This window comes from Erythrolamprus reginae, chromosome 2 (genome assembly GCF_031021105.1).
Source record: "Erythrolamprus reginae isolate rEryReg1 chromosome 2, rEryReg1.hap1, whole genome shotgun sequence".
In the NCBI taxonomy this organism is placed as follows: Eukaryota; Metazoa; Chordata; class Lepidosauria; order Squamata; family Dipsadidae; genus Erythrolamprus; species Erythrolamprus reginae.
Window position 1 is genome coordinate 266,045,764 of NC_091951.1, and position 17,021 is coordinate 266,062,784.

The window sequence follows — 17,021 nt, forward strand, 5'->3', positions numbered from 1 at the left end:
GTCAAAAAAAAAAAGATCATGCAGGATTAATTTTATTGCATTCTTTGACAAAGTGACAAAATTAGTGGACCAGAGGGATGCTGTTGATATAATTTACTTGAACTTCAGTAAGGTGTTTGATAAAGTAGAATATATCCTGTCTGTGGAGAGGGGCGGCATACAAATCTAATAAATTATTATTAATTATTATTATTATCCTGCTACTAGATAAAATAGAAAAATGTGGATTAGACAGCATCATCACCAGATGGATTCGTAACTAGATGACCAACCACACTCATCATGTAGTCCTCAATGGAACTACATCTACATGGAGGAAAATATGAAGTAGGGTACCCCAAGGCTTTGTTTTAGGCCTAGTACTCTTCAACATTTTTCATCAATAATTTGGATGAGGGGATAGATGGGGAACTCATCAAATTTGCAGATAACACCAAGCTAGCAGGAATAGCCAACACTCCAGAAGAGGCTTAAGATACAGAATGATCTTGACAGAGTTGAACATTGGGCGCAATCTAATAAAATGAAATTCAATGGTGAAAAAAGTAAGGTTCTACATGTAGGCAAGGAAAACAAAATATCCAGGCACAGTAGATGTGGTAATAATTATAGTAATAATTGTAAGAGGGATCTTGGAGTCCTAGTGGACAACCATTTAAATGTGAGCCAGCAGTGTGCAGCAGCTACCAAAAAAGCCAACACAGTTCTAGGTTGCATAAACAGAGGTATAGAATCAAGATCATGTGAAGTGTTAATACCACTTTATAATTGCTTGGTATACTGCATTCAGTTTTGGTCACCATGATGTAAAAAAGATGTATATGTATAGAAAGAATGCAGAGAAAAACAACACAAATTATTAGGGGACTGGAGGCTAAAACATATGAAAAATGATTGCAGGAACTGGGTATGTCTAGTTTAATGAAAAGAAGAGCTTGGAGAGACATGATAGCAGTGTTCCAATATCTCTGGGACTGCCACAAAGAAGGAGGACTCAAGCTATTCTCAAGCACCTGAGGGAAGAACAAGAAGCAATGGGTGGAAACTAATCAAGGAAAAAAGCAACTTACAACTAAGGAGAAATTTCCTGATAGTTAGAACAATTAATCAGTGGAACAACTTGCCTCCAGAAGTTGTGAATGCTCCAACACCAGTGGTTTTTAAAGAAGAGCGTGGATAACCATTTGTTTGAAGTGGTGTAGGGTTTCCTGCGTAGGCTGGGGGTTGGACTAGAAGACCTCTGAGGTCCCTTCCAACTCTGTTATTCTGTTTATTCAGTATTATAGAGAACATCTTACTGTGGGGTTTGCTCTCTGTTTATATACAGAGTGTCTTGTCCTGTTAGTATTGATGGAAGTAATCATGGTGATTTCTTGATTTGGCTGCTTGATTGATTAAAGAGAAAATTTGTAGCTCAGGGTGAACTTCATGGTCCTTGATGCTCTCTGTACTTAGTTGTTGTTGTTTTTTACTCCATTCCCTTCCCCAATGATAATGTTACCTAACTTGGTAATAAAATTTCTTGAAGAAAACAAGCAAACTTAGAGAGCACCAAGAACCACACACTGAGTTAGTAGTTCCTTGATTAGGATATTTTTTTTTCCTAATTGCTTGTAGGTCTAGTGTTAATCTTGATGTTAATCTCTGCTTATCTGGGTGTTGATTGCTGGCAAAGAAGTGCTTTGGGGTTTTTGTTTGTTTGTTTGTTTGTTTCCTTTTTAATCCTTTGATTGTCTATTTTGAATGTTATGTAGCTGTTGTTTATCTGTATGTGCCTGTTGATTGCCTATTTGTTTGAATGCCAGGCTTTTAGAAATTCTCAACTATTCATGGACTTAGCTTGGTCTAGGATAGTGATGGCGAACCTATGGCACAGATGCCAAAGGTGGCACGTGGAGCCATATTTGCTGGCACATGAGCTTTTGTCCTACCTCAGCTCCATCATGCATGTGCGCACTGGCCAACTGATTTTTGGCTCACACGGAGGTTCTGGGAGGGCAGTTTTGGTTTCCAGAGGGCCTCCAGGGTGATGGGTGAGGGCGTTGTTGCCTTTCCCAGGTTCCAGGGTAGCATTTGGAGCCTGGAAAGAGTGAAAAATGGGCCTACTAGGCCCACCAGAAGTTGGGAAACAGGCTGTTTCTGGCCTCCAGAGGGCCTCCGGGAAGGCAGGGGAGGCAATTTTCACCCTCCCCAAGCATTGAATTATGGGTGTGTCCACTTGTGGAGGTGCAATAGTATGTGCACACATGCTTTCGGCACTTGTCTAGGATGTTAACAGTTTCACAATTGAAATTATGGTGAAGTTGTTCATTTATTTATTTATTTATTTATTACTTAGATTTGTATGCCGCCCCTCTCCGAAGACTCATGTTTTGTGCAAGCATCTATAAGAAAACAAGCTCACCATAACCACTTTATTCCATCACTGAAATTAAGAAGATTGTTCTGGGAAGCAAGCTTTGTCATGCTTAACCCATTCCCCATAGACAACATACTCATTTCATACAAGGCTAGGAAAGTTCCCATTAAGGTGAAGGTCTCACTCCTTGAGTCATTGGCTCATCACATTTAACACTGTTTGGCAAGGACACATTTTCAGCATGAAGTGTTCCTGCAGAAAATCAAACCTAGGAAGGTGGGCTGAGGTTGCTAAGCAACAGCTTTGACATTGGTCAGGTACTCTGAAAAAAGAAGAAGAAATCTCGATATTCAGAAGAGCTGAACTCTTTCCAAGAATATAATGTCATTTCCTAGAAGTGATATTTCCCCCCAGAATAAACTCGATTACATGTTTAGCCCTTATAGAATTCACAAGGAATTGAAAGCATATTGTGCTATGAACATCACTGTTATTTATTTAGATGGGATTAATTTAGCTAATATGGTGTAGTTATAATGACTATTCCATGCTAAAGGTGAGGTATAGTTTTAATGGATTTACAATCTTGCTTCAATGGCCCATCCTGTAGTTTTCTCTATTGCTTATTTAACTTGTGTTCCAACTTTGCTAACATTAAAAAAAATAATGTATTTGTCCCAGTGGGTTCTTTTGAATAATCTAACCTATTTTTTGCATCTACCATATTCACAATTAATGAAGCCTTTATAACACCTCCTGTGCTTCATCTCATGGCTGTTAAATCTTATTGGTAGAACTTTTTACATTATCCTTTCTCCCACAATGCTCGAGTTTTCTTAAAGCCAGCCTGAAAAAAAGAATCCCAAGGTTCTTAAAAATATGTTTGTTTTCCCTGTAGAGATGTCATGAGAAATGATATTCTGTTCTATTTAAGAAAAGAAAACTGTAATTAAGGATATGAATTAATTTGGTAAGGTATACATTTGAATGGAAGCATCTTTAATTTACCATCTTTGCACCGATATACACATTTAAACTCAGGTACCGTTCACAACCCTCAGTTTTCCAATTAAAAAGCACATTACATTTCTGTACAAATATGCACATATTAACGAAAATAAACAAAATGCACTAAGCTAGGGAAAACTGAAAAAACGGAAAGCCCTACCTGTAAATTAAAAACAAAAATGTAGATGCTCAAAGAAATTATTACAAATATTTTATTTCGAACAGCTCAGATTCATTCAAGATTTGATGGACCATACCTAAAAACAGAAAAATAAGAAACTGGGGAGAAATCTCATGATTGTGGAGATTTAATGATTATTGCTGTGATTTTATTTTGCTCAACAGGGGCAACTCAGATGTTTGTGGTTAATTCATTGGAGCCTCTGAACACAATGGAATGAATTTTTATTGAATTTCCACTGAAAATGATGCAAGGAGAACTTACAATATCAGTAAGTTGACCAATCAGCGATGGGCTTAGTGTTCTGAATATTTTGCAACATTTATTGCCCATAATAAAATTCTTGCACTACTACAGCAGCTAATAAGGAGATGCTTTTAGATTGCATCAGCTGTCACTTCAGTTGTTTCATTATCAGGTAGGTTTTGTATCTATTTCATTTTCTTACAGTACAGATATGTCCCTGACTTACAACAGTTCATTTGGTGATCATTGAAAGTTACAATAGCACTGGAAAAAAGTGACTTATGGCCATTTTTCACACTTGCAGCATTCCGTAATCAAAATTTAGATGTTTGGCAATTGACTCATATCTATGATGGTTGCAGTGATTCACTTAACAACTGTGTCAAGAAAGATCATTCACTTAACAAATGTCTCAGTTAGCAACATAAATTTTGGGCTTAATTGTGGGTGTAAATCGAAGACTATTTGTATACTGCTTGGCAACAAATGGATGCAGATCACTCAGAGTTTCAATCAAAACCCAGGCAGTTTGTCTTCACGTGGTGCTAATCATTGCTTGATCTTTGTTGCCCTCTTTTCTGTTATTACAAGTTCTTTTGCTTCAGCTTCTTTTAAAAAAATCCTTTATCCAAGTTGCATTCTTGTTATTTTTGTGTGTGTGTGTGTTGTCCATAATGGTACTCAGAACTGCATTATTTTACGGTGCTCAGAACTGCAGTTCTGGTGCTAAGCACTGATTGGTTCAATGCAGTCTCTCCATTGATAGGTTGGTAGAAATGTTCCTTGTTTGACTGAAATTGAGATTTTGCCTCTGGTGTGTAATGTGAGGTTTGTTTCTACTGATTTTGATTATAGCTGTTATTTGATGTTTTACTATTTCCAGTGTTTCCTTAATATTCCTTGCTTCTTAGATGATTTAGGTGATCATTCTGGTATTTGTGCTCCAGTTTCTCATCTTTCATCTATTCTAGCTTCCTTGTATATGATCTTAGCATGCTGATCTTATTTTATAACTTAATCTTCCATTTTGGTCATTCATTTTCCCCCTATCTGTTGATTTTGCAACCCTGGTATTCAGTTATTACTGTACATTAGTTGGTTTGTTTCTTGCATTGAGCTAATGCTTATATTTGATATTATACCATATGCATCTCTTAATACTTGTACTAGTTGATTCTTTAGAGTCTTCTCAATGTAGACAACATTCTTCTGTTATTTGTGTGATGTTGTAAATGAAGAGCTGCTGCTGTTTCTTCTTCTTCTTCTTCTTCTTCTTCTCCTTCTTCTTCTTCTTCTTCTCCTTCTCCTTCTCCTCCTCCTCCTCCTCTTATCTTCTCTTCTCTTTGTAGACTTTAGTTCAGCATTCAATACCATCATTCCAGACAGACCTCTAACTAAGCTGAACAAGCTAGCAGTATTGGAACACATTTATAAGTGGATCATAAGCTTTCTAGCAAACAGGAAGCAGCAGGTGAAACTAAGCAGAATCACATCAGATACCTCTACAATTAGTTAGTTAGTTCTCTACCTTTCTCTTCTCTCTATACCAATGACTGAAGCTCTAATGATCCATCTGTTAAACTACTTAAGTTCACAGATGACACAACGGTGATCGGACTCATTCGAGAAAAAGATGAACCCGCAGACAGATAGGACGTTGAACAACTAATCTTGTGGTGCGACAAGAACAATCTGGAACTGAATACACTCAAAACCATAGAAAAGGTGGTAGACTTTAGGAGAAAGCCACCCATACTTCTACCTCTTACAATACTAGACAACATAGTATCAACAGTAAAGACCTTCAAATTTCTAGGTTCTATCATGTTGCAAGATGGACACCTAACATCAAAAACATCCTCAAAAAGCACAACAAATAATGTTTTTTATGATACAGTTATACTGAGGATTTATCGAGTCTGTCATCAGCACTTCTATAACTTTCTGGTTTGGTTAACAAGACAGACACAGACTTCAGAGGATAATCAGAACTGCAGAAAAAAACCCAATTGCTACCAACCTGCCTTCCATTCAGGACCTATACATGCAAGAAGGCTGTGAAAGTATTTATAGACCCCCTCAAATCCTGGATACAAGCTGTTTGAATCCTACCCTTAAAACGATGCTATAGGGCATTGCATCCCAGAAAAAAATAGACACAAGAACAGTTTTTACCCTGAACGCTATCATTCTGCTAAACAAATAATCCCCTCAACACTGTCAAACTATTTACTAAGTCTGCATGGGGTACAAAGGAAGTGATACAAAGACACGTTGAAAGCCTCCTTCAAATCCCTCAATATTGACATCACCTCATGGGAAACCCTGGCACAAGATCGACCAACATGGCTCATGCTGATCCACCAAGGCTGCCAGACATCTGAGGCCAGAAGAACATTCATAGAAGAAAAAAAGCAAGCACTCCACAAAGTCAGAGCTGCAAATGCTGTGACAATGGTGCCCACACATGTCTGCCCAGCATGTGGCAGAACATTTCATGCCCATATAGGCCTTACCAGCCACCTGTGGACACATTGCATACAGCCCACAACCCATTAGATATTATGGTCCTCTTCGAACATAATAGACGAACATCAAGTCTGCACTATTATCAATCTTCTAATTGTTCCCATCACCCATCTCCTCCAACTAATGACTCCAACTAATCTTTTATTTTATGCACACTGAAAGTCCCAGCACAAATTCCTTGTATGCACCAAGACAAATTCCTTGTGTGTCCAATCACGCTTGGCCAATAAAAAACTCTAGTTTATTCTAAAATGCAGAGAAAATTGTGCCTACTTTGGGAATGAAAATAATTCAATAACTATGCTGACTTTCTTTGGCTCCTTTTGCTTCTACAATCTGTGTGACTTCTGGCAAGGCTTTGGTTTCTTTGCCCTGGGTGGATCTTTGTAGTTCTTCCAGTTCTGCTTCTATGACTATTCTGTATTATAAATCAATATTGATCTGCTAGTCTCTTCCCTCTTATTTCTCATTCTGGATGTTATTCTTTCCAGAACAGATGCACTATTTTCAAGTATCCTCTTCCTCAGTTCAGATTTGTAATAACTAAGAACAAACTAATAACATTATTTCTTTGTATTCTTCATATAGTTGTGACAGGCGAACAATTTTCCTTTCAGTAGTCCTGCAGCTGCTAGCCTTGGTTGTTCAGACAGTAGTCCTGAGTTCTATTTGTCATCAGAAATCCAGGAACTTTAAAGTATCTAGTGGGATTAGATCTGGTAGATGGCTATTCTAGTTTAGGTGTAAAAATGAAGAACCAAGATAATCACTTCTGGCAATGGATAAGATTGGGGAAGGAGTGCCTGGAGAGCCCACTAGTTAGCCCAATTGATCATGACCTAGTTTAATTATATGAAACCACAGGAAAGATTTAGAATTGGTTTAATGCCAAGGCTCTGACTAACAAACCAGAGCAAATCAGAACTCTGAGACTGGATCCTTCTCTAAGGTCTTTTTTAAAAATAGATATTGGTTTTATCAGTACAGCTTCAAATGAAAATGGACATGACCTTGGTTCTCATGAGAAAGCTTTCTGTTGTGTCTAGTAAGACATTCCAACCTCCTTATCTCATTCGTAATCTGTGTGGCAACTGAGGAACAGGAAGATGGCTGCTACCACGTTCCAATCAAAGTTGACATTAAGTTTCTATAAATTATTTGCTATTCGACCTCAGCCACAGACCACAAAGAATATAGCACACACGAAGTCTGTACAAACCTTAGTTTACTAATTAAAGACTACTAATAAGCTTTCTTATTAGTTGTCAAACACAAATACAATTTATAGCAGTCTTTTCTGAAAACCAGATGTTAATTCAACTTTATTTACAGCCAGCACAAGTCCACAAAATAATAACTTAATTTTGAGTAAACAGTCTTATAGATAACAGTGGTTGGCAAAATGCCCAGAAGCAATTTGCAGGAAAAATTCTAAGAGAGAGAACAAGAGCCAACCAGATGTTTCTAGAGTCAAGACACAAAGGAATATGAAGAAAGTTGTTTCCTGCAAATTGGCTTCCTCGTTGTCATCCCTTAAATATGCTAGAGAAGTGGCCAATAAGCCCCAAATATTACTCCAGTGGATACATACTCCTGAGGAACCATTCCTGCCTTTTGGCAGCTCTGTGTGCCCATGCATTGTGAATAGGTTCCTTCTCTTCCTTGTCACTAATGGGAGCTTCTGAAGGTTCTGGATGAATCTCTGCCTCTGGCACCCAGTCCTCTCCAGACTCCTGACTGTCCAACTCAGGTGCCAACTGCACAGGGCGCTGGTGCATCACCACATCAGCCTCTTTGCTGTCAGAATCAGCTACCAGCTGCAGGGGTTGCTAGTGGGCCGCAACACTTACCACCATATTGTTTATTGAATACACACAACTTATCAGGCTCCTACAATAAAACCTTTCCAGTAAGGTTGACATAGCCCTTATCCTCCTTGGAGCATGCGTGCCACTACATCAAGATAGTGCTTCCCGGGGTGAGGATGGAGGTGAGGATGATGATATATACATAAATATGAAATTACATTTGCCGGTTGACCTTAATATGCATCAAGTTCTTCCTAAGGACCTACCCTGTCATAATGTCTTGATGTAGAATATGCGCTTATTATTATTATTATTATTATTATTATTATTATTATTATTATTATTTCTTTTATTCATTAAACACGAAACTCAGTCAACTGTACATGTAAAAATGTATCACAAATATAATTGACTGGTGCTAATGGATGATATAAATCCAATTAATATAAATCCAATAAATAAATAAACAAACAAACAGGTAAGTAAGTAAGTAAGTAAGTAAGTAAGTAAGTAAATAAAATGAAATGGATTGCTGCCAGCATCCTAGGTATCAACCAATATCTTCTTAAGATGTACAGTGTTGCAAGTAGCACATTTTGTAGTTCTGCTGGTATTATTGCAGGAAGCTGCAATTTCTTGATGTATTTTATAAAATTCTTGGACGTCATACCAACTGCCTCAATGACAATGGATATCACTGTTATTTGACAATGGGTATCACTGTTACTTCATCCATAGCCGTATAATTTAATGGCCAAGTCGCAATATTTCATAATTTTTTCCAGTTCTTTTTTTTTTTTTTTTTGACTCTGGCAACTCCTATAACACCAATATCAATGAACTGAATGCATCAGCTCTCAACAACCATGATATTTGACATATTGTGTTCCAAGTGAGGAACCATCTGTATTCAAAAGTCCCAGTGAGACCTTCACTGTCTCATTTTAGGTAACTTTTTCCACTTTGTGCTCCTATAACTTTTCAGATACAGGTATGTTGTATTTTTTAATATAATGACCAGTGGACTAATTTAGCAACTTGATCATGTCTAGCTAGATAATTAGTTTGTATCATTTTGCTGCACTCACCTATTAAGTGTGAAACAGTTTCAACTTTGTCATTGCAAAGTCAGCAGTTTGGATTGTCAATGGATTTTTGTATCTTGGCTTTCATGGCATTAGCTTGTAGTGCTTGTTCTTGAGTAGCAAGTATTAAACCTTATGTTTATTTATTGATGGTCCCTCTCTTAAAGCCATGCCCATATCAAGTTGTTATCACATTGTCCTTCAATGTTTTTGAAGTGCTGTCCATTCAGAGCTTTGGTTTTCCGTCCATTTATTCTGTCATCCATCTGTTTTTCCTTATATTCTGCCTTTGTTTCTGTTGTTTTTATAATGTTCTCCATTTTCATAGCCTGCAGTAATTTTTCTGTACTTTGGTTCACATAATCATTCAAACTTCGTTTTCCTTCTACAGTTTGATGGATTTGCAATAGCCCTCTTCCCACTATTCTTCTTGGCAGGTACAAGCTGTCAGTGTCACTTCATGGATGTAAAGCATGATACATATTCAACAGTTTACACCATCATCATCATCTTCATCATCATCATCATCATCTATTATTGTTGCTGTTATTGTTATTGTTGTTATTCCAGGCTGAAAATTAATAAGCTTGCATCTCTACTGGTGTAATTGAAAGGGAGAAAAGAAACCATTAATTTGCAGTAAATGATTTTAGATGATAACTTCTGGGGATTTCAGTGAGACAATGGAACATTAAGATTATATGTGAGCAGGTGCTGCCTAGGAAACAGTTTCAGCCTGGTGCTGAACAGATTGTGTGGGACAAAAGATGCTCATGGGGTTACTAACATTGCCATTCTGTTTTGTTTTTTAGCTCCAGAGACCTTGGCTGCAATAATGGTGCTGTTCAACAGCTCAGTGACAGGAGTGGACCATATCAAACAGATCTGCACCTTAAGGCATCACAAATGATTCCAGGGAAATGACACACTTCATTACACTTAAGTGCACGGAGACAAGCAATAATGAAACTCTAATATGAGGCCACCATCGGGTACAGATTACTGACATATAAAGAAAATAGGGAAACACTTAGGGTGAGAAGGTGAATCAGTGACAGCGTTAGTCTTTTGTTGAAGAGAAGGAGGCTGAGAGGGTGAGAGACAGAGAAGGAAGAGGGGGAAAGGAAGAATGGAATATAATAAAATATACACAGAGGGGGAAAAATGCAAGTATCCTGTAGTTGTAGTAGAAAGGCTTGCCAAAAGGAGAGACTCTACCTCTATGGAAAAAATGTGTGATTTCCTGCAGAAAATTCCTGATATAAGGCAGGTCCCAAGGTTCCTAATGGGCCATATCATGCAGTGGAAGAGCGCACTCAACAGCTACAATGATGTTGCTAAACCAAAATAAACACTGTATTATCCAGAGATCTTTCCAAAGAATCTTAAAAACAGCATGACTACATTTCCATTTTAATTTTCAAAGTCTCACTTCTGTGTTAAATGTGTTTTCTTCCAATCCCTGAGGTGTATGTTGTGCTACCCTCCTTCCATAGGCCTATTCTTCCTCAGCATTCAGCCCAGTGATTGATTGGTCCTCACAAATTTACTGATTAGTCCTCGCTGATTGGTCCTCAGCAATCAGGCCAGTGACTGATTGGTCGTCACAAATTTACAAAGGTAAATAATGCAATTGGTAGATTTTCTGGTATCACCTGCCAGTGGAAAAGCAGCAAACAGGACACAGATTTTGCCAGAGGATTAGACCATCTGTGCTAGTGGTTCTCGAGTAAACCTGGTGCTACATTAAGACAGAAAGTATCAGATCTGTGAGATGAGAATGGAGTCTGCTCTTCAATTTGTCTAAGGTGACAACCTAAGCGGGAGAGCAGTCTACTCTTACCTCCCAGATCTGGTGCTTTCTGTCTTAATGGGAGAGATACATGGGATTGGAAGACTGGTGGTTACAGTGCTGCAACCACTAAAACATTTCATTCCTTTTTTTTTTTTGCTTTAAAAAAAATATATTAAGTTTTTTTTAAAGCAACACAGATACAAAAAAGATAAAAACAAAACACACAAACATCTTTACATTTTACATTTCTGTAACACCAGCATGAAAATTTCTATGCATATATGTCCATCTGTCACATTATTAATCTATCGCAAGACTAGTTTCCATTGGTGTTAATATTTACAATTACTATTAATTACTTTTTCTTTTGATTTCTAGCCAATTATAAAAAAAAATTCCACACAGTAAAAAATTCTCTCTTGACGATTCTGTAATTCTAAAGTAAGTGTTGGCATTTCCACGCAATCCATCATTTTGTTAATTATCATGTTCTCTGTCGGGGGGTTTCCGTCTTCCGGGTCTGTGAGAAGGATAGTCTGGCAGCATCTGAAATGTGTATGATGAGATAATTATTTGCTTTAGTGTGTTGCTCTCTAATATACCCTAGTAGGTATGTCTCTGGTCTTAATTCTGTTTCACAGTCTGTCATTTATTTTATCCAGATCTTAATCTTGTTCCAACAATTACTTGCCACTGGGCAGGCCCACCATAAATAATAGTATGTAACATGGACTTTTTTTTACATTTCAATTCAATTTTCAATTCAATTCAATTTATTAGATTTGTATGCCGCCCCTCTCCGAAGACTCGGGGCAGCTCACAACAACAATAAAAACAGTATAACAATGGAACAAATCAAATAATAAAATTACATTAAAAAACCCCAACAATTTAAAAACCATACAACACATACATACCAAACATAAAATATATGAAAGCCTGGGGGAGATGTCTTAATTCCCCCATGCCTGGCGATATAGGTGGGTCTTGAGTAACTTGTGAAAGACAAGGAGGGTGGGGGCCATTCTAATCTCTGGGGGGAGTTGATTCCAGAGGGCCAGTGCCACCACAGAGAAGGCTCTTCCCCTGGGGCCCGCCAAATGACATTGTTTGGTCGACGGGACCCGGAAAGGCCAACTCTGTGGGACCTTATCGGCCGCTGGGATTCATGCAGTAGAAGGCGGTTCTGGAGGTATTCAGGTCCAATGCCATGAAGGGCTTTAAATTGTGACCGGACTTTGAATTGTGACCGGAAACCGATCGGCATCCAGTGCAGGCCATGGAGTGTTGCAGAAATGTGGGCGAATCTAGGAAGCCCCACGATAGCTCTTGCGGCCGCATTCTGCACGATCTGAAGTTTCCTAACACTTTTCAAAGGTAGCCCCATGTAGATTTCCAATATAACGGATCTACATTAGCCATTTTGGCAAGTCTGGCCAGGGCAAAATGCCAGGGATAAAATATTTTATATAAATTCTCTTTATAAGAAGTCAATAATGTCAATTTATAATTTTCTTTCCATAATTTGTCCCAGTCCTCTAATTATATAGCATAACTGAAATTTTGTATCCATATGAGCATATTTTCTTTAACTGTTTCCTCTAGTTTGTCACACTGAAATAAATAATTTTACATTTTTATTATAAATTTACTGTGATATCCTATTAGAATTTTGTCTATTAAATTTAATTTGTTATTTATACAGAATTTTTCAAAATCTTTTTTGTATTTGCTCCGAAGTGGGAGGTATGGCAATCAATGAATGGATTTTCCTTCTTCTTCTAGTTTTTATCTAGTCTTCAGATTACCTTCTTTCTCTAAAAAAATCTTCATAAATCCTAAATTTTGTTCTTTCTGATATATTATGTTGTAAGCCATCCGGAGTCCTTGGAGAGGGGCAGCATATAAATCCAATCAATCAATCAATCAATCAATCAATCAATCAATATTGGGGTAAATCAAGGCCTCCATAGTAAATAAGCATCAAAATATATCTATATAATGTTTGCTTCTAATTTTCCTTTATGTATGTAGTAGTGTCCCCCTTATTGTGTGTGTTTGGAAGTGGGTGTGTGTTTAGTATTTTTCTTTTCCCATAAAAGGGCGTGCCAACCCTCCTGAATATTATGGCCCTACAATGTTAAGATTCTTTCATTAGTGAGAGTAATCCATTCTTTTACCAGGAGTAAATTTGCTGATTGGTATATTGCTGGAATAGGAAGCCCAAAGCCTACTTTCGATTGGTTATCTTGTTGTGTCTTAAATTTAATTCTTGGGTTTTTTTCCCAGCCCATATAACTTTGTATATTACTTTATTTATTTCTCTGAAAAAAATTCTGTCTAATTTTATAGGTGCTGTCTGAAATAAATAAAGCCACCAGGGTAAAATATTGGACTTTATAGCTGCAATTCTCCCAATTAATGACAGCTGCATTTCCCCCCATTACCCAGATACCTAAATATCCGATATCTGTCTGTCTGTCTGTCTGTCTGTCTGTCTGTCTGTCTGTCTGTCTGTCTGTCTGTCTGTCTATCTATCTATCTATCTATCTATCTATCTATCTATCTATCATCTTTTTACTCTTTGTAAGCCACCCAGAGTCACCTTATCAGGGACATGGACAGCATATAATTTAATAAATAAACCCATAAAAATAAATAAATGGCAAGTGTTCTTTTCTAACTTGAGACTTGAAGCACAAGGTTTAGAGAAGGGTAAAGCCAGAAAGTTAACTGGGTGCCCTATTGCACATGATTTTGATTTAATTTAAAAGTATGGGCCGAAAGGTTCCTCAAATAACTGTAGAATCACAGCACAATGTATATACCAAACTGAGCAGTGGACTGGTTCCTTATTGAAATATGTATCCTTGTGCTATGTTCTGTGAGATTAGTGTGGTGGATGTGTGTGTGTGTGTGTGTGTGTGTGCACATAAATTTACCCATTTTCTTTAACTGTAAAAAGCATCCATCCATAATGAAATGGACTCACCTTTTCAATAAAGCTCCATAGGGATAAAGAGATTATTTCCCCATTCTCAATTTCATACAAAGAGGTAATGCTTCAAAGAATTCTATTTTCACTGTGCCTGGAATAAATGCATGTTTTTCTAATTACTCCATGCCTTTTTTTAATCTTTAGAACATAGAAAAAAAAATGAAATAAAATGCAATCTTTGGGCAACCTTGCTTGGTAGACGGGTATGATGGTCTTTGTGCCCCACTTTTAAAAATTTCCCATTCATAAAAAAATATACAGAGAATAAATGAATACAATAATTGGGCTTCTTCATCACAGCTTGGCTAATAAGGTGCTTCTTGTAACCTTGATATCTGTGTTTCATGGCTAATTCCTGATTGTCTGAGCCTTGTACTGGCTGAAAAAGAAAAAAGAAATAGAAGTGGTTTCTCATTTTTTTATCCATTAGTCTCAAAAAACTGATGTTATCCTGGGAGAAGCTAGTCCTCACTTCCTTTAACACTTGGATTCAATCCTCAGCCTCAGGATGACTAGTGCAAGATTCCTGCAAGCTTCCGAGGTTTCTACATGAGGTTATTGGAGACATGAAATAAATACTGCACTATTTTAGCCCTCCATGGATTGGAATGATCTCTGAGCCTTTGAGAAAGCAGCAGGTATAATCACCTTTAGTACACTTTCAGTTTTAACAAGCCTATTCATTTCCTCACTCCTGATGCAATAATACATACCTATTAGAGCAAGTTATCTAGAAAAAAGATGCAGCCAAATGTTATTTTCCCAAGAAGAAATAGCTATACATTACTTTTGTGGACCTGAAGCATAAATAAAATCCAAACTTGCACATCATTAAACCAAAGGCCATTGTTCACTCTAGTTTTAAGTGCATTTCTCTGAGGACAGGTATAGAGATCTTAGAAATGGGTAGCTCTCAATGTGATAGCAAAAATATTTCTATGCATTGTCAAGAAATGTCCATCCATGGAACACCTCAACTCCATGAATGAATGTTGTCAATAGCAATAGCAATAGAAACATAGAAGACCGACGGCAGAAAAAGACCTCATGGTCCATCTAGTCTGCCCTTATACTATTTTCTGTATTTTATCTTACAATGGATATATGTTTATCCCAGGCATGTTTAAATTCAGTTACTGTGGATTTATCTACCACGTCTGCTGGAAGTTTGTTCCAACGATCTACTACTCTTTCAGTAAAATAATATTTTCTCATTTTGCTTTTGATCTTTCCCCCAACTAATTTCAGATTGTGTCCCCTTGCTCTTGTGTTCACTTTCCTATTAAAAACACTTCCCTCCTAAACCTTACAATAACATTTAGACTTATATGCCACGTCACAGAGCTTAAAGTGGTTTACAGTGTTAGCATATTGCTTCCAACAATCTGGGTCTTCTTTTTACCCACCTCAGAAGGATGGAGGGCTGAGTCAACTTTGAGCTGGTGAGAATCAAACTGCTGACAGTTGGCAGAATTACCATAATGCATAATGCAATACTGCATTCTAACCACTGCGCTACCAAGCCCTACTAGACTGTTTCTTCTCATTCAATGCCTATTCCATCAAGGCAAATACAAAATATGGCTACAGGGAGTCCTCCAGTTATACAACTATTCATTTGTCAACCATTCAAAGTTACAACAGCACTGAAAAAAATGACAACCATCTTCATACCTACAACCATTGCACCATCCCTATGGTCACATGATTAAAATTTGCGCATTTGGCAAGCAGTATATTTTTAAGATGGCTGCAGTGTCCCAGAATTATGTGATCTCTATTAGTGACTTTCCGAGATGGCTTCCAACAAGTAAAGTTGATTAAGCCAGAATTGCTTAACAACTGCATGATTTCCTGAACTGCACTGATTGACCTGTGGCCGCAGGTTATAAAATCAGGCGGGGTCCTAAATCGAGGGCTATCTCTATAAGGAATGTATTTTTTGTGGGTGTCACTTTGGTGCAGTCAAGGAACTATCTTTGACACAGGGAGGCTGAGACTACTAATCTTACTTTAGACAGAAAGCCAGCTGTGTGACTTAACTAGTCATTTTCTCCCAGCCTTAGAAAGGAGGCAGTAGAAAATGACTTCAAAAATGGGACCAATAAAACTGGAGAGACTCGTCCAGGCAGTAGAAAGGAGTCAAGATTGACACAAGGTTAACAAAAAATAAAAATAGCAATAGTGATAGCATTTAGACTTACATGCCTAAGCTTCATAGTGCTTTTACAGCCCTCTCTAAGTGGTTTACAGAATCAGCATATTGCCCTCAACAATCTGGATCCTCATTTTACCCACCTCGGAAGGATGGAAGCTGAGTCAACCATGAGCCATTGGTGAGATTTGAACTGCTGAACTACAGTTAGCAGTTAGCTGAAGTATTTATTATTTATTTCATTTATTTATTTATTTATTTTGTCAAACAGTTATAGAGTGGTAATTTGTACAAATAAAACATTAGCTAAGTAATGATAAAAAGTAACAAAAGAAGACAATAGGACAGGGATGGTAGGCACAGTGGTGCGCTTATGCACACCCCTTACCGACCTCTTAGAAATGGGGAGAGGTCAATTGTAGATAGTCTAAGGCTAAAGGTTTTGGGATTAGTAGTAGAAACCACAGAGTCACTATGACTCAGAAGTATGACTGCTTTGCATACTCACAACTTTTTACCTTAAATGGAATAATCCTTGGCAGGTCACGCCCACTATGGCCATGCCCACCCAGCAGCAGAAACCCTTGCTAAAATTTTTGAAACCAACCCCTGCCCATAGGATATTATAGGTGCTCAATTTTCTTTGGAGAAAGAAGCGCATCATTGGTAGCATTTTCTGTTGGAGACAAGAAAGCCCTCTCACCTTTGCTACTCCATTACTCAACTTTTAATGGGAGATGATTTATGATACAAAGTGAGATTGAGAGATCTGCCTTTTCCATGTATGCCTCTGTGGACTCAACACAGCTTTTTTTCCCGTCTATTTGCTGTCAACGATTTCCCTACTCAATTCCCAT